The sequence below is a fragment of the Pseudophryne corroboree genome, chromosome 5 (genome assembly GCF_028390025.1).
Source record: "Pseudophryne corroboree isolate aPseCor3 chromosome 5, aPseCor3.hap2, whole genome shotgun sequence".
Taxonomy (NCBI): domain Eukaryota; kingdom Metazoa; phylum Chordata; class Amphibia; order Anura; family Myobatrachidae; genus Pseudophryne; species Pseudophryne corroboree.
The window spans coordinates 151,300,471-151,323,046 of NC_086448.1; the positions used below are offsets into that span (position 1 = coordinate 151,300,471).

Genomic DNA, 22,576 nt, shown 5'->3' on the forward strand with positions numbered 1-22,576 from the left:
GCACCAAAAACATTTACCAGTCATGTCTTCACCCTGCACATTTCTTGTGGTGTAGGGCCTGGAGTTATTAACACCTTTACCTTGATTTTGGACCTTAATTGTCTTGGTGTTAGACTGGGCAGCCTGCACTACATGTATAGTAACAGCTGGTGCTTTGGAAGTTCTCTTATCCCTCCTTTCTTTCTCATTATCTTGAATCCCTTCTAGGACTTCTACTAGTGAGGTAATGTTCATCAAATTTGCTTCTGGTCGGATAGCATACAACTGCTGCCTGTATTCAGGTCTAAGTCCATTAAGGAACCTGGTCTTGAACAGTCTGGCGTTGTTAGCCTCTGCAAAGGGAAATCCTTAATTTTCTTGTTTAACTGACAATTTGTCATAGTATTCCCTTATGCTGAGGATTTTTTGTACCAGATCAGGTTCAGCTGGGGCAGTGTCTCTGATCTGCGCACACCTGACTTGTACTCTATATAACAGTTGCAAGCCTGAAGCTAGAGTATAACGGTTAGCTTCAGAGGGAGCTGCCTTAATTTCCCCTCTATCACCATCTGCAGCTTGGGTGGTTATAGCTAAAATTTTATTATATTCACCTATTCCTATGGAGGCTTTAAGAATCTGGTCTAAGTCAACCCAACATGGTCTATACACAACAGTAGCTTGTTTAATCTTCTTTTCAAATTCAGCTGGACTTTTCCTGATATCTGGTAAGTCATTTACAGTACGCATAACCTACTGTATGAAGGGAGCCAGGGTATGTATTGTTCCTGCTCCACATATTCTGCAATATAACCATCAGCCCCAGGTAACCTGTCAGCTGTATGTCTGGGATTAGGGTGGCTATTAACTCTGATAGGCAGTACGTGGTATTTATCACCAGGTACTGCTTTTGGATTTTTATCAGGACTATTATTGAAATCCCACAATCTCTTTAACATCCACGGAACTTGTGATTTTACATTTCCCCCTTTTTTAACATATTGTGATTCACATGGCCCTGAGTTTGGGTCTACCCAGCTACCACAAAATGGAAATGTTTCACTGCCCTCCGGGACACATCTCTCACAAATAGGACACTTTCTTTCAGGGTACTGGTTTACATCCCTAAGGACCAGCGTACCTTCTGGGTTCTCTACAAAACTCTTGCATGCCGTACTGTGTAAAATGGGGACTCTTGCCTGCTGTACTGTGTAAAATGGGGACACTTGCCTGCCGCACTGTGTAAAATGGGGACTCTCGCCAGCGTAATGTGTAAAATGGGGACTCTTGCCTGCCGCACTGTGTAAAAAGGGGACTCTTGCCTGCCGCACTGTGTAAAATGGGGACTTTTGATGTTTGTTTGTTTTTTCCTGTGGTGGCCGTGATGATATCAGATGAGACCACGCCCATATCAATGAGGCCACACACCCTTGCCGGGAGCGCGCCCATGCTTTTTCTTTTTATAGCTATGGGGGGGGGCACTTTTTTTTTATATAAATGGAGGGGGGCGCGTTTTGAAATCTCGCACTGGGAGCCAAATTGGCTAGAAACAGCCCTGGACCACATCCTTTTATTCAGCGGCGCTGTCCCTTTGTAAAGTATGGGAGGGCGCAAATTTATAGTTTGCAGGGGGGCGCCGAACACCCTAGCACCGGCCCTGCCTCCTCTGACGCATTGCTGGGACCTGTGTTCTCTTCCCCCTCACTAACGCATTGCTGGGACCTGTGGTCTCTTCCCCTTCACTGACACATTGCTGGGACCTATGATCTCTTCCCCCTCACTGACGCATTGCTGGGACCTGTGGTCTCTTCCCCTCCACTGACACATTGCTGGGACCTGTGGTCTCTTCCCCCTCACTGACACGTTGCTGGGACCTGTGGTCTCTTCCCCTCCACTGACACATTGCTGGGACCTGTGGTCTCTTCCCCCTCACTGACACATTGCTGGGACCTGTGGTCTCTTCCCCCTCACTGACGCATTGCCGGGACCTGTGGTCTCTTCCCCCTCACTGACGCATTGCCGGGACCTGTGGTCTCTTCCCCCTCACTGACACATTGCTGAGACCTTTTGGTCTCTTCCCCCTCACTGACACATTGCTGGGACCTGTGGTCTCTTCCCCCTCACTGACGCATTGCTGGGACCTGTGGTCTCTTCCCCCTCACTGACGCATTGCCGGGACCTGTGGTCTCTTCCCCCTCACTGACACATTGCTGGGACCTGTAGTCTCTTCCCCCTCACTGACGCATTGCTGGGACCTGTGGTCTCTTCCCCTCCACTGACGCATTACTGGGACCTGTGGTCTCTTCCCCCTCACTGACACATTGCCGGGACCTGTGGTCTCTTCCCCTCCACTGACGCATTGCTGGGACCTGTGGTCTCTTCCCCCTCACTGACACATTGCTGGGACCTGTGGTCTCTTCCCCTCCACTCAGGCCATGCGCTACCCGCTCAGCAAAGGGATGCAGTGCAGGTAGGCGCCAGGGAGGAGAGGCGCTTTCCCTGCACTGCATCCCCGCTGCTGCCGGCTGCTGTGCCTGTCACTGTATGACAGGCAGCAGCATCAGTTGATTAAAGCCTCCTCTCCCTTTGACGTTCTCTACGGTAACAGTCTCCTCCCCCAGGCGGCGCTAACATACGCTACCCATTGTTTTCTCCCTGGGCCTCCCCTCGCTGGAATTACACTTTCTCCGCCTCTTTTCCGCTGCGCCACTCAGACATCCCAAGCTGTGGCATGTGCGTATGCACAAGAAAAGAGCAAAGGGGGAGCGTGGCATCAGCGACGCTGAGACCTGAGTTGCCACGGCGGAGCAAGTGTAATACCAGCGAGGGGAAGCCCAGGGACAAAATAACAGAGAGCATATGGCAGCGCTGGCTGGGGGAGGAGAACTGTTACCATGGAGAATGTCAAAGGGAGCGCAGTGAAGGCAGCTGAGTACATCCTGCCCTAACTGATCGGACGAAGGGGGCGGAGTTTCACGGACGAAAAGGGGGTGGGGCTACACGGAACCAGAAGACTGCAGTACCACAGAGGAGCAGGAAGATCCTCTTCAAATGTAAGTAGTCTCTCTCTCTCTCCCCCTCCCTCTCCCTTCCTCCCTACCTACTTAACACTTGCCTGCCGTACTGTATAAAATGGGGACACCTGCCTGCCGTACTGTATAAAATGGGGACACGTGCCTGCGTAATGTGTACATTGGGGACTCTCGCCTGCTTAATGTGTAAAATAGGGACACTTGCCTGTGTAATGTGTAAACTGGGGACTCTCGCCTGCGTAAAGTGTACAATGGGGGCACTTGCCTGCTGTAATGTGTAAAATGGGGACTCTCACCTGCTGTAATGTGTAAAATGGGGACTCTTGCCTGCGTAATGTGTAAAATGGGGACTCTCGCCTGTATCATGTGTAAAATGGGGACACTTGCCTGCCGTACTGTGTAAAATGGGGACTCTTGCCTGAGTAATGTGTAAAATGGGGACTCTCGCCTGCGTAATGTGTAAAATGGGGACTCCTGCCTGCCGTACTGTGTTAAATGGGGACTCTCGCCTGCGTAATGTGAAAAATGGGGACACTTGCCTGCCGTACTGTATAAAATGGGGACACTTGCCTGCGTAATGTGTAAAATGGATACTCTTGCCTGCCGTACTGTGTAAAATGGGGACTCTCGCCTGCGTAATGTGTAAAATGGGGACTCTTGCCTGCTGTACTGTGTAAAATGGGGACACTTGCCTGCCGCACTGTGTAAAATGGGGACTCTCGCCTGCGTAATGTGTAAAATGGGGACTCTTGCCTGCCGCACTGTGTAAAATGGGGACTCTTGCCTGCCGCACTGTGTAAAATGGGGACTTTTGATGTTTGTTTTTTTCCCCCTGTGGTGGCCGTGATGATATCAGATGAGACCACGCCCATATCAATGAGGCCACGCCCCCTTGCCGGGAGCGTGACCATGCTTTTTCTTTTTATAGCTATGGGGCGGGGGGGCGCTTTTTTTTATGTAAAGGGGGGGGTGCATTTTGAAATCTCGCACTGGGAGCCAAATTGGCTAGAAACAGCCCTGGACCACATCCTTTTATTCAGCGGCGCTGTCCCTTTGTAAAGTATGGGAGGGCGCAAATTTATAGTTTGCAGGGGGGCGCCGAACACCCTAGCACCGGCTATGCCTCCACTGATGCATTGCTGGGACCTGTGTTCTCTTCCCCCTCACTGACGCATTGCTGGGACCTGTGGTCTCTTCTTCCTCACTGACACATTGCCGGGACCTATGGTCTCTTCCCCCTCACTGACGCATTGCTGGGACCTGTGGTCTCTTCCCCCTCACTGACACATTGCTGGGACCTATGGTCTCTTCCCCCTCACTGACACATTGCTGGGACCTGTGGTCCATACCCCCTCACTGATGCATTGCTGGGACCTGTGGTCTCTTCCCCTCCACTGACGCATTGCTGGGACCTGTGGTCTCTTCCCCTCCACTGACGCATTGCTGGGATCTATGGTCCATACCCCCTCACTGACGCATTGCTGGGACCTGTGGTCTCTTCCCCCTCACTGACGCATTGCCGGGACCTGTGGTCTCTTCCCCCTCACTGACGCATTGCTGGGACCTGTGGTCTCTTCCCCTCCACTGACGCATTGCTGGGATCTGTGGTCCATACCCCCTCACTGACACATTGCTGGGACCTGTGACCTCTTCCCCCTCACTGACACATTGCTGGGACCTGTGGTCTCTTCCCCCTCACTGACACATTGCTGGGACCTGTGGTCTCTACCCCCTCACTGACGCATTGCTGGGACCTGTGGTCTCTTCCCCCTCACTGACACATTGCTGGGACCTGTGGTCTCTACCCCCTCACTGACACATTGCTGGGACCTATGGTCTCTTCCCCCTCACTGACGCATTGCCGGGACCTATGGTCTCTTCCCCCTCACTGACGCATTGCTGGGACCTGTGGTCTCTTCCCCTCCACTGACGCATTGCTGGGATCTGTGGTCTCTTCCTCTCTACTGACGCATTGCTGGGACCTGTATTCTCTTCCCCCTCACTGACGCATTGCTGGGACCTGTGGTCCATACCCCTCACTGACGCATTGCTGGAACCTGTGGTCTCTTCCCCCTCACTGACGCATTGCTGGGAACTGTGGTCCATACCCCTCACTGACGCATTGCTGGGACCTGTGGTCTCTTCCCCTCCACTGACGCATTGCTGGGATCTGTGGTCCATACCCCCTCACTGACGCATTGCTGGGACCTGTGGTCTCTTCTCCCTCACTGAGGCATTGCTGGGATCTGTGGTCTCTTCCCCCTCACTGACACATTGCTGGGACCTGTGGTCTCTTCCCCCTTACTGACACATTGCTGGGACCTGTGGTCTCTTCCCCCTCACTGACGCATTGCTGGGACCTGTGGTCTCTTCCCCCTCACTGGCACATTGCTGGGACCTGTGGTCTCTTCCCCCTCACTGACACATTGCTGGGACCTGTGGTCTCTTCCCCCTCACTGACACATTGCTGGGACCTGTGGTCTCTTCCCCCTCATTGACACATTGCTGGGACCTGTGGTCTCTTCCCCCTCACTGACACATTGCTGGGACCTGTGGTCTCTTCCCCCTCACTGACACATTGCTGGGACCTGTGGTCTCTTCCCCCTCACTGACGCATTGCCGGGACCTGTGGTCTCTTCTCCCTCACTGACACATTGCTGGGACCTGTGGTCTCTTCCCCCTCATTGACACATTGCCAAGACCTGTAGGCTCTTCCCCTCCACTGACGCATTGCTGGGACCTGTGGTCTCTTCCCCCTCACTGACGCATTGCTGGGACCTGTGGTCTCTTCCCCCTCACTGACACATTGCTGGGACCTGTGGTCTCTTCCCCCTCATTGACACATTGCTGGGACCTGTGGTCTCTTCCCCCTCACTGACGCATTGCTGGGACCTGTGGTCTCTTCCCCCTCACTGACGCATTGCTGGGACCTGTGGTCTCTTCCCCCTCACTGACACATTGCTGGGACCTGTAGTCTCTTCCCCCTCACTGACACATTGCCGGGACCTGTGGTCTCTTCCCCTCCACTGACGCATTGCTGGGACCTGTGGTCTCTTCCCCCTCACTGACGCATTGCTGGGACCTGTGGTCAATTCCCCTCCACTCAGGCACTGCACTACCCACTCAGCAAAGGGATGCAGTGCAGGTAGGCGCCAGGGAGGAGAGGCGCTTTCCCTGCACTGCATCCACGCTGCTGCGCCGTCCTGTCCCCCCCTGCTGCCGGCTGCTGTGCCTGTCACTGTATGACAGGCAGCGGCGCCGGTAGATTAAAGCCTCCTCTCCCTTTGACGTTCTCTACGGTAACAGTCTCCTCCCCCAGGCGGCGCTAACATACGCTACCCATTGTTTTCTCCCTGGGCCTCCCCTCGCTGGAATTACACTTGCTCCACCTCTTTTCCGCTGCGCCACTCAGACATCCCAAGCTGTGGCATGTGCGTATGCACAAGAAAAGAGCAAAGGGGGAGCGTGGCATCAGCGACGCTGAGACCTGAGTTGCCACGGCGGAGCAAGTGTAATACCAGCGAGGGGAAGCCCAGGGACAAAACAACAGGGAGCATATGGCAGCGCTGGCTGGGGGAGGAGAACTGTTACCATGGAGAATGTCAAAGGGAGCGCAGTGAAGGCAGCTGAGTACATCCTGCCCTAACTGATCGGACGAAGGGGGCGGAGTTTCACGGACGAAAAGGGGGTGGGGCTACACGGAACCAGAAGACCGCAGTACCACAGAGGAGCAGGAAGATCCTCTTCAAATGTAAGTAGTCTCTCTCTCTCCCCCTCCCTCTCCCTTCCTCCCTACCAACTTGACACTTGCCCGCCGTACTGTATAAAATGGGGACACCTGCCTGCCGTACTGTATAAAATGGGGACACGTGCCTGCGTAATGTGTACAATGGGGACTCTCGCCTGCTTAATGTGTAAAATAGGGACACTTGCCTGTATAATGTGTAAACTGGGGACTCTCGCCTGCGTAATGTGTACAATGGGGGCACTTGCCTGCTGTAATGTGTAAAATGGGGACTCTCACCTGCTGTAATGTGTAAAATGGGGACTCTTGCCTGCGTAATGTGTAAAATAGGGACTCTCGCCTGCATCATGTGTAAAATGGGGACACTTGCCTGCCGTACTGTGTAAAATGGGGACTCTTGCCTGCGTAATGTGTAAAATGGGGACTGTCGCCTGAGTAATGTGTAAAATGGGGACTCTCGCCTGTGTAATGTGAAAATTGGGGACACTTGCCTGCCGTACTGTGTAAACTGGGGACACTTGCCTGCGTAATGTGTAAAATGGATACTCTTGCCTGCCGTACTGTGTAAAATGGGGACTCTCGCCTGCGTAATGTGTAAAATGGGGACTCTTGCCTGCTGTACTGTGTGAAATGGGGACACTTGCCTGCCGCACTGTGTAAAATGGGGACTCTCGCCTGTGTAATGTGTAAAATGGGGATTCTTGCCTGCCGCACTGTGTAAAATGGGGACTTTTGATGTTTGTTTTTTTTCCCCTGTGGTGGCCGTGATGATATCAGATGAGACCACGCCCATATCAATGAGGCCACGCCCCCTTGCCGGGAGCGCGCCCATGATTTTTCTTTTTATAGCTATGGGGCGGGGGGGGGCACTTTTTTTATGTAAATGGGGGGGGGGGGGGGCACATTTTGAAATCTCGCACTGGGAGCCAAATTGGCTAGAAAATGCCCTGGACCACATCCTTTTATTCAGCGGCGCTGTCCCTTTGTAAAGTATGGGAGGGCGCAAATTTATAGTTTGCAGGGGGGCGCCGAACACCCTAGTACCGGCCCTGCCTCCACTGACACATTGCTGGGACCTGTGGTCTCTTCCCCTCCACTGACGCATTGCTGGGACCTGTGGTCTCTTCCCCCTCACTGACACATTGCTGGGACCTGTGGTCTCTTCCCCCTCACTGACACATTGCTGGGACCTGTGGTCTCTTCCCCTCCACTGATGCATTGCTGGGACCTGTGGTCTCTTCCCCCTTACTGACGCATTGCTGGGACCTGTGGTCTCTTTCCCCTCACTGACGCATTGCTGGGACCTGTTGCCTCTTCCCCCTCACTGACGCATTGCTGGGACCTGTGGTCTCTTCCCCCTCACTGACACATTGCTGGGACCTGTGGTCTCTTCCCCCTCACTGACGCATTGCTGGGACCTGTGGTCCATACCCCCTCACTGACGCATTGCTGGGACCTGTGGCCTCTTCCCCCTCACTGACACATTGCTGGGACCTGTGGTCTCTTCTCCCTCACTGACACATTGCTGGGACCTGTGGTCTCTTCCCCCTCACTGACGCATTGCTGGGACCTGTGGTCTCTTCCCCTCCACTGACGCATTGCTGGGACCTGTGGTCTCTTCCCCCTCACTGACACATTGCTGGGACCTGTGGTCTCTTCTCCCTCACTGACACATTGCTGGGACCTGTGGTCTCTTCCCCCTCACTGACACATTGCTGGGACCTGTGGTCTCTTCTCCCTCACTGACACATTGCTGGGACCTGTGGTCTCTTCCCCCTCACTGACGCATTGCTGGGACCTGTGGTCTCTTCCCCCTCACTGACACATTGCTGGGATCTGTGGTCTCTTCCCCTCCACTGATGCATTGCTGGGACCTGTGGTCTCTTCCCCCTCACTGACACATTGCTGGGATCTGTGGTCTCTTCCCCTCCACTGATGCATTGCTGGGACCTGTGGTCTCTTCCCCCTCACTGACGCATTGCTGGGACCTGTGGTCTCTTCCCCTCCACTCAGGCACTGCACTACCCACTCAGCAAAGGGATGCAGTGCAGGTAGGCGCCAGGGAGGAGAAGCGCTTTCCCTGCACTGCATCCACGCTGCTGCGCCGTCCTGTCCCCCCCTGCTGCCGGCTGCTGTGCCTGTCACTGTATGACAGGCAGCGGCGCCGGTAGATTAAAGCCTCCTCTCCCTTTGACGTTCTCTACGGTAACAGTCTCCTCCCCCAGGCGGCGCTAACATACGCTACCCATTGTTTTCTCCCTGGGCCTCCCCTCGCTGGAATTACACTTGCTCCACCTCTTTTCCGCTGCGCCACTCAGACATCCCAAGCTGTGGCATGTGCGTATGCACAAGAAAAGAGCAAAGGGGGAGCGTGGCATCAGCGACGCTGAGACCTGAGTTGCCACGGCGGAGCAAGTGTAATACCAGCGAGGGGAAGCCCAGGGACAAAACAACAGGGAGCATATGGCAGCGCTGGCTGGGGGAGGAGAACTGTTACCATGGAGAATGTCAAAGGGAGCGCAGTGAAGGCAGCTGAGTACATCCTGCCCTAACTGATCGGACGAAGGGGGCGGAGTTTCACGGACGAAAAGGGGGTGGGGCTACACAGAACCAGAAGACCGCAGTACCACAGAGGAGCAGGAAGATCCTCTTCAAATGTAAGTAGTCTCTCTCTCTCCCCCTCCCTCTCCCTTCCTCCCTACCAACTTGACACTTGCCTGCCGTACTGTATAAAATGGGGACACCTGCCTGCCGTACTGTATAAAATGGGGACACGTGCCTGCGTAATGTGTACAATGGGGACTCTCGCCTGCTTAATGTGTAAAATAGGGACACTTGCCTGTATAATGTGTAAACTGGGGACTCTCGCCTGCGTAATGTGTACAATGGGGGCACTTGCCTGCTGTAATGTGTAAAATGGGGACTCTCACCTGCTGTAATGTGTAAAATGGGGACTCTTGCCTGCGTAATGTGTAAAATAGGGACTCTCGCCTGCATCATGTGTAAAATGGGGACACTTGCCTGCCGTACTGTGTAAAATGGGGACTCTTGCCTGCGTAATGTGTAAAATGGGGACTGTCGCCTGAGTAATGTGTAAAATGGGGACTCTCGCCTGCGTAATGTGAAAATTGGGGACACTTGCCTGCCGTACTGTGTAAAATGGGGACACTTGCCTGCGTAATGTGTAAAATGGATACTCTTGCCTGCCGTACTGTGTAAAATGGGGACTCTCGCCTGCGTAATGTGTAAAATGGGGACTCTTGCCTGCTGTACTGTGTGAAATGGGGACACTTGCCTGCCGCACTGTGTAAAATGGGGACTCTCGCCTGTGTAATGTGTAAAATGGGGACTCTTGCCTGCCGCACTGTGTAAAATGGGGACTTTTGATGTTTGTTTTTTTTCCCCTGTGGTGGCCGTGATGATATCAGATGAGACCACGCCCATATCAATGAGGCCACGCCCCCTTGCCGGGAGCGCGCCCATGATTTTTCTTTTTATAGCTATGGGGCGGGGGGGGGGCGCTTTTTTTATGTAAATGGGGGGGGGCACATTTTGAAATCTCGCACTGGGAGCCAAATTGGCTAGAAAATGCCCTGGACCACATCCTTTTATTCAGCGGCGCTGTCCCTTTGTAAAGTATGGGAGGGCGCAAATTTATAGTTTGCAGGGGGGCGCCGAACACCCTAGTACCGGCCCTGCCTCCACTGACACATTGCTGGGACCTGTGGTCTCTTCCCCTCCACTGACGCATTGCTGGGACCTGTGGTCTCTTCCCCCTCACTGACACATTGCTGGGACCTGTGGTCTCTTCCCCCTCACTGACACATTGCTGGGACCTGTGGTCTCTTCCCCTCCACTGATGCATTGCTGGGACCTGTGGTCTCTTCCCCCTTACTGACGCATTGCTGGGACCTGTGGTCTCTTTCCCCTCACTGACGCATTGCTGGGACCTGTTGCCTCTTCCCCCTCACTGACGCATTGCTGGGACCTGTGGTCTCTTCCCCCTCACTGACACATTGCTGGGACCTGTGGTCTCTTCCCCCTCACTGACGCATTGCTGGGACCTGTGGTCCATACCCCCTCACTGACGCATTGCTGGGACCTGTGGCCTCTTCCCCCTCACTGACACATTGCTGGGACCTGTGGTCTCTTCTCCCTCACTGACACATTGCTGGGACCTGTGGTCTCTTCCCCCTCACTGACGCATTGCTGGGACCTGTGGTCTCTTCCCCTCCACTGACGCATTGCTGGGACCTGTGGTCTCTTCCCCCTCACTGACACATTGCTGGGACCTGTGGTCTCTTCTCCCTCACTGACACATTGCTGGGACCTGTGGTCTCTTCCCCCTCACTGACACATTGCTGGGACCTGTGGTCTCTTCTTCCTCACTGACACATTGCTGGGACCTGTGGTCTCTTCCCCCTCACTGACGCATTGCTGGGACCTGTGGTCTCTTCCCCCTCACTGACACATTGCTGGGATCTGTGGTCTCTTCCCCTCCACTGATGCATTGCTGGGACCTGTGGTCTCTTCCCCCTCACTGACACATTGCTGGGATCTGTGGTCTCTTCCCCTCCACTGATGCATTGCTGGGACCTGTGGTCTCTTCTCCCTCACTGAGGCCTACCTGGGACTTGTGGTCTCTTCCCCCTCACTAAGGCCAACCTGGGACCTGTGGTCTCTTCCCCCTCACTGACACATTGCTGGGACCTGTGGTCTCTTCCCCCTCACTGACGCATTGCTGGGACCTGTGGTCTCTTCCCCCACACTGAGGCCTACCTGGGACCTGTGGTCTCTTCCCCCTCACTGACACATTGCTGGGACCTGTGGTCTCTTCCGCTCCACTGACACATTGCTGGGACCTGTGGTCTCTTCCCCCTCACTGACACATTGCTGGGACCTGTGGTCTCTTCCCCCTCACTGACACATTGCCGGGACCTATGGTCTCTTCCCCCTCACTGACACATTGCTGGGACCTGTGGTCTCTTCCCCCTCACTGACACATTGCCGGGACCTATGGTCTCTTCCCCCTCACTGACGCATTGCTGGGATCTGTGGTCTCTTCCCCCTCACTGATGCATTGCTGGGACCTGTGGTCTCTTCCCCTCCACTGACGCATTGCTGGAACCTGTGGTCTCTTCCCCCTCACTGACACATTGCTGGGACCTGTGGTCCATACCCCCTCACTGACACATTGCTGGGACCTGTGGTCTCTTCCCCTCCACTGACGCATTGCTGGGACCTGTGGTCTCTTCCCCCTCACTGACACATTGCTGGGACCTGTGGTCTCTTCTCCCTCACTGAGGCCTACCTGGGACCTGTGGTCTCTTCCCCCTCACTGAGGCCTACCTGGGACTTGTGGTCTATTCCCCCTCACTGACACATTGCTAGGTCCTGTGGTCTCTTCCCCCTCACTGAGGCCTACCTGGGACTTGTGGTCTATTCCCCCTCACTGACACATTGCTGGGACCTGTGGTCTCTTCCCCCTCACTGACGCATTGCTGGGACCTGTGGTCTCTTCCCCCTCACTGAGGCCTACCTGGGACATGTGGTCTCTTCCCCCTCACTGACGCATTGCCGGGACCTGTGGTCTCTTCCCCCTCACTGACACATTGCTGGGACCTGTGGTCTCTTCCTCCTTACTGACACATTGCTGGGACCTGTGGTTTCTTCCCCCTCACTGACACATTGCTTGGACCTGTGGTCTCTTCCCCCTCACTGACACATTGCTGGGACCTGTGGTCTCTTCCCCTCCACTGATGAATTGCTGGGACCTGTGGTCTCTTCCACCTCACTGACACATTGCTGGGACCTGTGGTCCTGTCCATATTCTTTAAATTTATACAATTTGGTTGCTTTGAGGATAGAATACTGACTTTGAAATTATGTGGGTTAGGTTAATTAATCACCCTCCACATGTATTCATACTTGCCTACTTTTGAAAAAGCATTTCAGGGAGATTGTGAAAGTAACACCTATCAGCGCGCGCGAGTACTACTACATCGGAGAGGCGTGTCATGAAAATGACTTACATCCAAATGTAAATGACCCCCACAGTTAGTAAGATCTATTTGTTTGTGTAAAATACTGTAAGTGGCAATAGGGATCCATTGTGCCTTATAACCAATGCAGGGAAATGGCACAAGGATCCCATTTGAATGTATGTATCTCTGATTTATTTTTCCCCCAAGAATGAGGGAGATTGATGGACTTTTCAGGGAGTGAGGAAGATTGCTGCTATTTCAGGGAGTCTCCTGCAGAATGAGGGAGGGTAGGCAACTATGCATGTATTGTTTGTAAATAATGCACCCTTGTTTTTTTCCCGTATAGTTGATGGACATATCAAGTCAAGATGAGATGGTTTCCAATGACTCGAGTGAATACCAACCCAAAGAAAGTTCAGAGGATGATGATTCTAATAATAATGAAGATTCAGATTCCAAAAAATCAATTAATAAAAGAGCACCTCGCTTTACCACCACAGAGAATGAGTCCTTAATAGATGGAGTTATTAGCTATTACAAAATTTTATTTGGCAAGCTTGGTGGTTCAAATTCTACATTTGAGAGAAAAGAGCAGATCTGGAAAAGAATTGCTAGAATGGTTTCCTCGGTTGGCAAAGTTCCCCGTTCTGCGTACGTTTGTAAGAAACGTTATTCTGACTGTAAGATTACTTTCAAAAAGAAACTGTCCATGATGGAATTACACTCTAGAAAAACTAGTGATGTGCACCGGACATTTTTCGGGTTTTGTGTTTTGGTTTTGGGTTCGGTTCCGCGGCCGTGTTTTGGATTCGGATGAGTTTTGGCAAAACCTCACCGTATTTTTTTTGTCGGATTCGGGTGTGTTTTGGATTCGGGTGTTTTTTTCAAAAAACCCTCAAAAACAGCTTAAATCATAGAATTTGGGGGTCATTTTGATCCCATAGTATTATTAACCTCAATTACCATAATTTCCACTCATTTCCAGTATATTCTGAACACCTCACACCTCACAATATTATTTTTAGTCCTACAATTTGCACCGAGGTCTCTGGATGGCTAAGCTAAGCGACACAAGTGACCGACACAAACACCTGGCCCATCTAGGAGTGGCACTGCAGTGTCAGGCAGGATGGCACTTCAAAAAAATTGTCCCAGAACAGCACATGATGCAAAGAAAAAAAGAGGCGCACCAAGGTCGCTGTGTGACTAAGCTAAGCGACACAAGTGGCCGACACAAACACCTGGCCCATCTAGGAGTGGCACTGCAGTGTCAGGCAGGATGGCACTTCAAAAAAATTGTCCCCAAACAGCACATGATGCAAAGAAAAAAAGAGGCGCACCAAGGTCGCTGTGTGACTAAGCTAAGCGACACAAGTGACCGACACAAACACCTGGCCCATCTAGGAGTGGCACTGCAGTGTCAGGCAGGATGGCACTTCAAAAAAATTGTCCCAGAACAGCACATGATGCAAAGAAAAAAAGAGGCGCACCAAGGTCGCTGTGTGACTAAGCTAAGCGACACAAGTGGCCGACACAAACACCTGGCCCATCTAGGAGTGGCACTGCAGTGTCAGGCAGGATGGCACTTCAAAAAAATTGTCCCCAAACAGCACATGATGCAAAGAAAAAAAGAGGCGCACCAAGGTCGCTGTGTGACTAAGCTAAGCGACACAAGTGGCCGACACAAACACCTGGCCCATCTAGGAGTGGCACTGTAGTGTCAGGCAGGATGGCACTTTCAAAAAAATTGTCCCCAAACAGCACATGATGCAAAGAAAAAAAGAGGCGCACCAAGGTCGCTGTGTGACTAAGCTAAGCGACACAAGTGGCCGACACAAACACCTGGCCCATCTAGGAGTGGCACTGCAGTTTTCTAGCGAGAGGATGAGTGCTTCCATCCTCATGTGAATCTGAACCACTATCCATGAACATAGGCCAGGGCCTCAGCCGTTCCTTGCCACTCCGTGTCGTAAATGGCATATTGGCAAGTTTACACTTCTCATCAGACGCTTTCAATTTAGATTTTTGGGTCATTTTACTGAACTTTTGTTTTTTTGGATTTTACATGCTCTCTACTATGACATTGGGCATCGGCCTTGGCAGACGACGTTGATGGTATTTCATCGTCTCGGCCATGACTAGTGGCAGCAGCTTCAGCACGAGGTGGAAGTGGATCTTGATCTTTCCCTATTTTACCCTCCACATTTTTGTTCTCCATTTTTTAATGTGTGGAATTATATGCCAGTATCAATTGCAATGGCCTACTACTATATATACTGCGCACAACTAAAATGCACCGCATGTATAGAATGTAGATGGATAGTATACTTAATGATGACACAGAGGTAGGCACAGCAGTGGCCTTCCGTATCGTACTGCTATATATAGTATACTGGTGGTCACTGTGTCGGCAAACTGCAAAACTAAAATGCACCACAGGTATAGAATGTAGATGGATAGTATACTTAATGATGACACAGAGGTAGGCACAGCAGTGGCCTTCCGTATCGTACTGCTATATATAGTATACTGGTGGTCACTGTGTCGGCAAACTGCAATACTAAAATGCACCACAGGTATAGAATGTAGATGGATAGTATACTTAATGACGACACAGAGGTAGGCACAGCAGTGGCCTTCCGTATCGTACTGCTATATATAGTATACTGGTGGTCACTGTGTCGGAAAACTGCAAAACTAAAATGCACCACAGGTATAGAATGTAGATGGATAGTATACTTAATGACGACACAGAGGAAGGCACAGCAGTGGCCTTCCGTATCGTACTGCTATATATAGTATACTGGTGGTCACTGTGTCGGAAAACTGCAAAACTAAAATGCACCACAGGTATAGAATGTAGATGGATAGTATACTTAATGACGACACAGAGGTAGGCACAGCAGTGGCCTTCCGTATCGTACTGCTATATATAGTATACTGGTGGTCACTGTGTCGGCAAACTGCAAAACTAAAATGCACCACAGGTATAGAATGTAGATGGATAGTATACTTAATGACAACACAGAGGTAGGCACAGCAGTGGCCTTCCGTATCGTACTGCTATATATAGTATACTGGTGGTCACTGTGTCGGCAAACTGCAATACTAAAATGCACCACAGGTATAGAATGTAGATGGATAGTATACTTAATGACGACACAGAGGTAGGCACAGCAGTGGCCTTCCGTATCGTACTGCTATATATAGTATACTGGTGGTCACTGTGTCGGAAAACTGCAAAACTAAAATGCACCACAGGTATAGAATGTAGATGGATAGTATACTTAATGACGACACAGAGGAAGGCACAGCAGTGGCCTTCCGTATCGTACTGCTATATATAGTATACTGGTGGTCACTGTGTCGGAAAACTGCAAAACTAAAATGCACCACAGGTATAGAATGTAGATGGATAGTATACTTAATGACGACACAGAGGTAGGCACAGCAGTGGCCTTCCGTATCGTACTGCTATATATAGTATACTGGTGGTCACTGTGTCGGCAAACTGCAAAACTAAAATGCACCACAGGTATAGAATGTAGATGGATATATAGTATACTGGTGGTCACTGTGTCGGAAAACTGCAAAACTAAAATGCACCACAGGTATAGAATGTGGATGGATAGTATAATTAATGACGACACAGAGGTAGGCACAGCAGTGGCCTTCCGTATCGTACTACTATATATAGTATACTGGTGGTCACTGTGTCGGCAAACTGCAAAACTAAAATGCACCACAGGTATAGAATGTAGATGGACAGGATACTTAATGACGACACAGAGGTAGGCACAGCAGTGGCCTTCCGTATCGTACTGCTATATATAGTATACTGGTGGTAACTCTGCACTGTACTCCTCCTATATAATATTAATTATACTGGTGGTCCCCAGTCCCCACAATAAAGCAGCACACTGAGCACAGATATGGAGTGTTTTTCAGGCAGACAACGTATACTGGTGGTCACTGTCAGAAAAACTCTGCACTGTACTCCTGCTATATAATACAGCTGATCCCCAGTCCCCACAATTAAGCAGTGTGAGCACAGATATATTATGCAGCACACTGAGCACAGATATGGAGCGTTTTTTTCAGGCAGAGAACGGATAAAACTGGTGGTCACTGATCAGCAAAACTCTGCACTGTACTCCTCCTAACAGCTGCTCCCCAGTCCTCCCCACAATTAAGCAATAAAGCAATCAAGTTCAACAATAAACGGAGAGGACGCCAGCCACGTCCTCTCCCTATCATCTCCAATGCATGAGTGAAAATGGCGGCGACGCGCGGCTGCTTATATAGAATCCGAATCTCGCAAGAATCCGACAGCGGGATGATGACGTTCGGGCGCGCTCGGGTTAGCCGAGCAAGGCGGGAAGGTTCGAACCTGCCTCGGACCCGTGTAAAATGGGTGAAGTTCGGGGGGGTTCGGTTTCCGAGAAACCGAACCCGCTCATCACTAAAAAAAACAGGTGGTGGTGGTCCACTTTTCGAATTGTGTGAATGGGAACAAAGGCTTAGGAACAAAATATCACTGACTGCTGTAAGGGGAATCTCAGAAGCCATTGACACAGAACGTCCTTCCTCATTGTCAACCTCGTCAGGTAATTCAATTTTGTAATTATTGTTTAATTGATGTTTAGGATGGAAATTTAAAAGTTTACAGTTTAAAGTGTTAAGAATGGTTATATCATTGTGCAACTGCACTGAATACTAGGTTTATCATCTTGGTTGTGTATGTCCTTTTTTTGGTGGTTTTTTGTCGTTTTTTTATTTACTTTAATAATCTACATTTCAGTAGTAATAATTTTGTAAGATTTTTTTTTTTAAATGTGCAAAGCTATATTGTGATGCAAATTGTATGTTGAATATATTGCCTTGCATGTTTAGTATTTTTTTTTTTTTTTTTTAGTTGGTAAAACAAAATGGATTAAATGCAAGAAGTCCCTAAAGATTTCAGAGTGTAAACACGAAACTAATGTAAAATCTTTTCAGAAGCGCAAAAAAAGAAGAAAAAATTAAAAAAGAATTGAATGTCAAAATACGGAAAAAAGGTTTTGTTTTTTTTAAATAATTTAATTTACCAAATATCTATTATGTGTAAATGTAATTGTACTAATACCACTAAAATATTGCATTGACAAATATAGTTTTTTTTTGTTGCATGTCACCTCACAAATACCTTCTTTACCTAACCTAAAGCAACTGCAAGTCTACACGCTGCAGATGTATTTTGTGGATCTACGCATGCGCACTGGCAAACTTCCAGGAAGTGTCCACAACACGATTGATCATGCTGGCTATTGGGGTATGGGCAAGGATTGTTGACCTGTATTAAGGGGGTTGCAGTGGGCAAAAAGGGGACGAGTGTGGAGAATTTGAGACACCTGCGTGTGTAGCTGGACGCAGATCTTGCTGAAGTTAGCAAGAACAGCATCCATCTCTGAGGACCCCCCTCAGCAAAGTTCTAGCACCAATTTGATATAAACTGGTTTGTTCCGTGTTTAGATGTAAAGGTTTGTTAGTTAGGATGGTAGAACATGGGATCAACCTGTGTTCCATCATGGAGAATGGTATTCACATTTCGGTGCATAAAGTTGAAGTTATAAGTATTATCCGTTTCCCTTGAAATTTTCCAAACATGCAGGCATCCAATGTAGCTGTTGTATCCAAACCTATGTACTATAAGACATCGCCGCCCCTCGCCAACTAACGTAGCGATACTAATCGCATATGTACTAACATATGCGATTAGTATCGCAATGCGGTATAGGAGGCCCCTCGCGATGATGTCTGCGTGGTCTGCGGGGTTTGGCAGGGGTCGGCGGAGGTCTCCGTCACCTCACAGACCCAGGAGGTGACGTGCGCAGGGAGTCCCCGGGCTCCTCCTCCTCCCCCCTGCAGCCGTAAAGGAGACAAGGCTGTGCTGCCGGGGAGGAGGAGGGGGGCCGCACCAGCAGCCTCTCAGGTATGCCGAGGGGAAGGGGGGGGTCGACGTGAGCAGCGCGGGGCGGCGGCGGGATGCGACAGGACCCGGCGGCGGCGGTAAGAGTCCCATAGGCTTCTATAGAGTATCGCCATTAAAAGATGGCAATACCCTATGGGGCGAAAACGCGGTGGTCGGGGGTTAGTACATATGAAAATGCGGTAAAACGGGGGTTTTACCGCATTTTCCCTTTAGTAAATCCCGCCCCTAATGTTGTGTAAATAGGTTACTGGTCGACCTGTCTGACTTAATCTTGCGCTTCCAGGGCTGACCTAATAACTGTCGGGCAAGAAAGGGTTGACCCACAGATTATCAACTTTTACATGTTTTACATCTGTTAATTTTAAACCATTTTTTCCACCAGAAATAAAGACAGAAATCGGAACCGTAAACAATACTACTGGGGATTGTGATGAATCTGAAAATTCTATTCAAATGATTGCAGATACTCTCAAGATTCCTGATACCTCTGATTCTGAGAAAGAATACAATGCTATTGCCCATAGGTCCTCAAAAGACCAACATCCAAACACAAATATCCCTGAACCTACCAAATTTCTTTAAAAAAAATTATTGAAGTCGGAAGTAAATAAGCCTAGTGCAATACCCACATCAGATGAAATTCAATATCTGATCCATGCAGCGTTGGAAGTGAATAAAAAATGTTGTCAGCACTGAATTTAGCAGTCTCCAAAAGGAATTGCAGAATCTACAATCTCTGATTTCGAAAATAGGGAAAAGGATCACAGATTTCCAAGAATGCTTGCTAAAATGTCTTGAAAACATTTTCAGAAAATCTGAGTATGAAAGAAATGATTTTACAAGAAGATGTACAGATGCATGAGATAAATAAAATTCAAAAAGAGGTTCTACAAAGTGATGGTGATCCGGATGATTTTACAGGTTCAACAAATGGAAGACATGAAGAGCAAACATCAAAGACGCTTGAAAATGAGGAATCACAGCAACAAGCCAGCCCTAGACGCTTGTTTAAGAAGCCTAGAAAATTTTTGGATGAGGAGGATGACTGAGAAAAAGTAGGTAGGATTTTATTAAATAATTTAAAAAATTGTGATATTTGTACTTATTGTGTTTTTAGAAATGCATTTAATACACGTGTACAATGAATGCTCAAATAGGATGCCTCTAGAGAACAATTTAGTTAGACAAGCCATTTATATATTAATTACTTAAAATGCTACTGTCAATCACTGTGCTGATGCTGGGTGTAGTAGATTTTAGGAATGTGGCAGGGAATATTTTTTTAAATATATTGAAATTGGACAATGTGTTAGCAATGGCCAGTTTTTTATATACAACGGTCATGTGCTGTAATATATTTGCATTTAAGATTTTAGAACCATTGTTTAACCTGAAGTTTGCCTTTTTGAGTGGCAATACTGAGTAGTTTGACAATAATTTTTTGATTGATGAAGCCAAGATGAACTATTGGTGTAACCATTCCAGCAGTGTCCACACTTACACGTGACACAGATGCATTAACATAAGCATTTATTTTTGCAATGGACAGCTTTTCTGAGCTGCCCTTATCAAATCCGGTATTCTGTGTAAGCCGCCGTGTGAGGCTCTGTGCACGGGTCACCTTTTCCTCCCAGAATAATTGCTAGGAAGCCTATAGGCTTATATAGGGTATTGCCATAACAAGCAGACATGACCCTACACATTATAAAGCAGATAGATGAAGCTTAATACATCTGATTTTGCATGAAAAAGAAGATTAGGATATTACGTAATATTGTTTGTGTATTTGCATAAAAATGTGTTTATTTGTTTTGTTCTCATACTATTATATTTTTTTCCACCAGGATACTTATTGAACTGTCAAGCTGTTCAGAATTTAAAAATCTGTAGCAGGGCTTGATTGGATTTAAAAAGTTGTCTTCACATTGTTATGGTTCTCTAAGGTTCACAAATCATTACAACATATTGTTGCCAAACTGATTTAAAATTTTGTTTGTTTAATTCTAAATTGTTTTTAGAAATTACAGATTTTGCATTGAGTGATATTAAAAATTAGTTGAAACGGATTTAAAAATCAGATAGTGTGAGACCGTTATTGTGAGTAAATGTCAAACTGTCTAGATATTTCAACTCATTGTATCAACAAATTGTGTTCTTCAGTATGACAGAACCGTTTCATATTTTAGGGAAAAAAGTTATTTTGAAAAAATAACCCAAATACTATTTTTTTTCAATATGAGAAGTGTAAATTTCATATTTGTATTTCTAATGTTACAAATAAAGAGTTTTATTTTCTATTTCGGACATCTAAAAATGTTAAATAAAAAGTTGTTTCAGCATTTTTTTAATCGTCTCTTCTTTGAAATAATATTTATATCTGAGGATATGGTTTCATAGACATTATACATATTTGAAATTATGGACATGAAAGGCTTTTAGACTTTACTTTGGGTAACACAGTCTCAATCACCACAATTAGCAAAATGTAAAAATGTATTCAAATATTATTGAACAGATGGTGTACTCAAGAATTTCTATAATAGGTGACTATAATTTATTTTTTTATTTTTAAATTGAGCCTTAAGTAATGAACATAAAGATTTTGACTTTATTACAATAATAAGAACAGCAACCAATTAGATCAGAAATAGTTCGCATTTCAAAATTCAAAAAAGAACACAAAAAAATTACTTATATTTACTTTTTATATGTGAAATTGTAAACACTATCACTAAACTATTAATAACTAATTTAAGAGAAATAATTAGCAATCAACTGCCCACAAACTTAGTTATCTTGTAATGAACAACTATTTCTCTCATCAGAGAAATTAGAAAAATTGTTTTGTGTAACTGGAATTCTCCTATTCCATTCAATGTTATTGTCAATACATATATTGTGAAGAATGCAACATACAGTAAATATTTTACATACTTTTGTGGCAGAGTATTTTAAAGTACCCCCTGATTTATCTAGACACCGGAATCTGCTTTTCAGTAGTCCAAAAGATCGCTCTATAACATTTCGAGTTGCAATATGTGACTTATTGTATTTCTTCTGGGATCTATTCCTTGGTCGATTTATTGGTGTTAGTAACCATGGCCTGCACCCATAACCTGAGTCACCTATTATAAAAAACATAAATGTGCATGCATAAAGAACAATCAATACAGAATTTAACATAAGAGTAAAACAAAATAGTAATATAAACATATATATGCTCTAATTATTTAATGTGGACTAACTAAGATAAGAAATGAAACAGCTTTCATGGATGCACAAATGGTAAACACTAGACTGATGAACAATATAATGCAGAGCCTAAATGCCATTGTGGTGAAACATTCCCATTTGTCATTTACACAGTTGTCCGAGCCAATAATGGAAAAAATAGTCCCTGGTCTGTCTGGTTTGTATACGACCCACGGGACTGCACAGTATTGCATATATGTCACAACTGAGGGCCTGAGCTGACGGGAGGCAGCCTCAGTTGTAGGGGCTGAGGTGTAGTGAAACCTGGGAGGTTGTATCAGACCACTGGACATGTAAGTTACACGTAGGAAGATTGCCCGAAGGCGTGACCACGACAACCAAAATAAAAGTCAATGATGTTTATTTGACAAACTCCATGCAACACAGCAGTAATAAAAGAAAAGCGTAAAATCAGCAGTAATAAACACAGTTCCTGAGTACTACAGAATGGCAATGGCCACAGGGCTCTGGTAGTATGGGTACAGTTCTTATTGTCCTCTAGATGGAAAGTCCTTACCAGGCCCGACTGTAGTAGTGGGAATAGCCCAGGTTCATACCAGCTGATGTTCCATGGAAAGCTGGACTGCTGTAGATGAAGTGGCTGCTGTGAGTACTG

General features: G+C 48.0%; 1 long non-coding RNA gene across 1 annotated transcript; it reads left to right on the forward strand.

Annotated features, from left to right (window-relative positions):
* The first annotated feature begins 510 nt into the window (after positions 1 to 510).
* On the forward strand, positions 511 to 20,943 carry LOC134928876 (uncharacterized). The gene is made up of 4 exons (XR_010178092.1): positions 511 to 704; positions 13,084 to 13,388; positions 19,091 to 19,763; positions 20,553 to 20,943. It is a non-coding gene; the product is annotated as an uncharacterized LOC134928876 (long non-coding RNA).
* Positions 20,944 to 22,576: the final 1,633 nt, after the last annotated feature.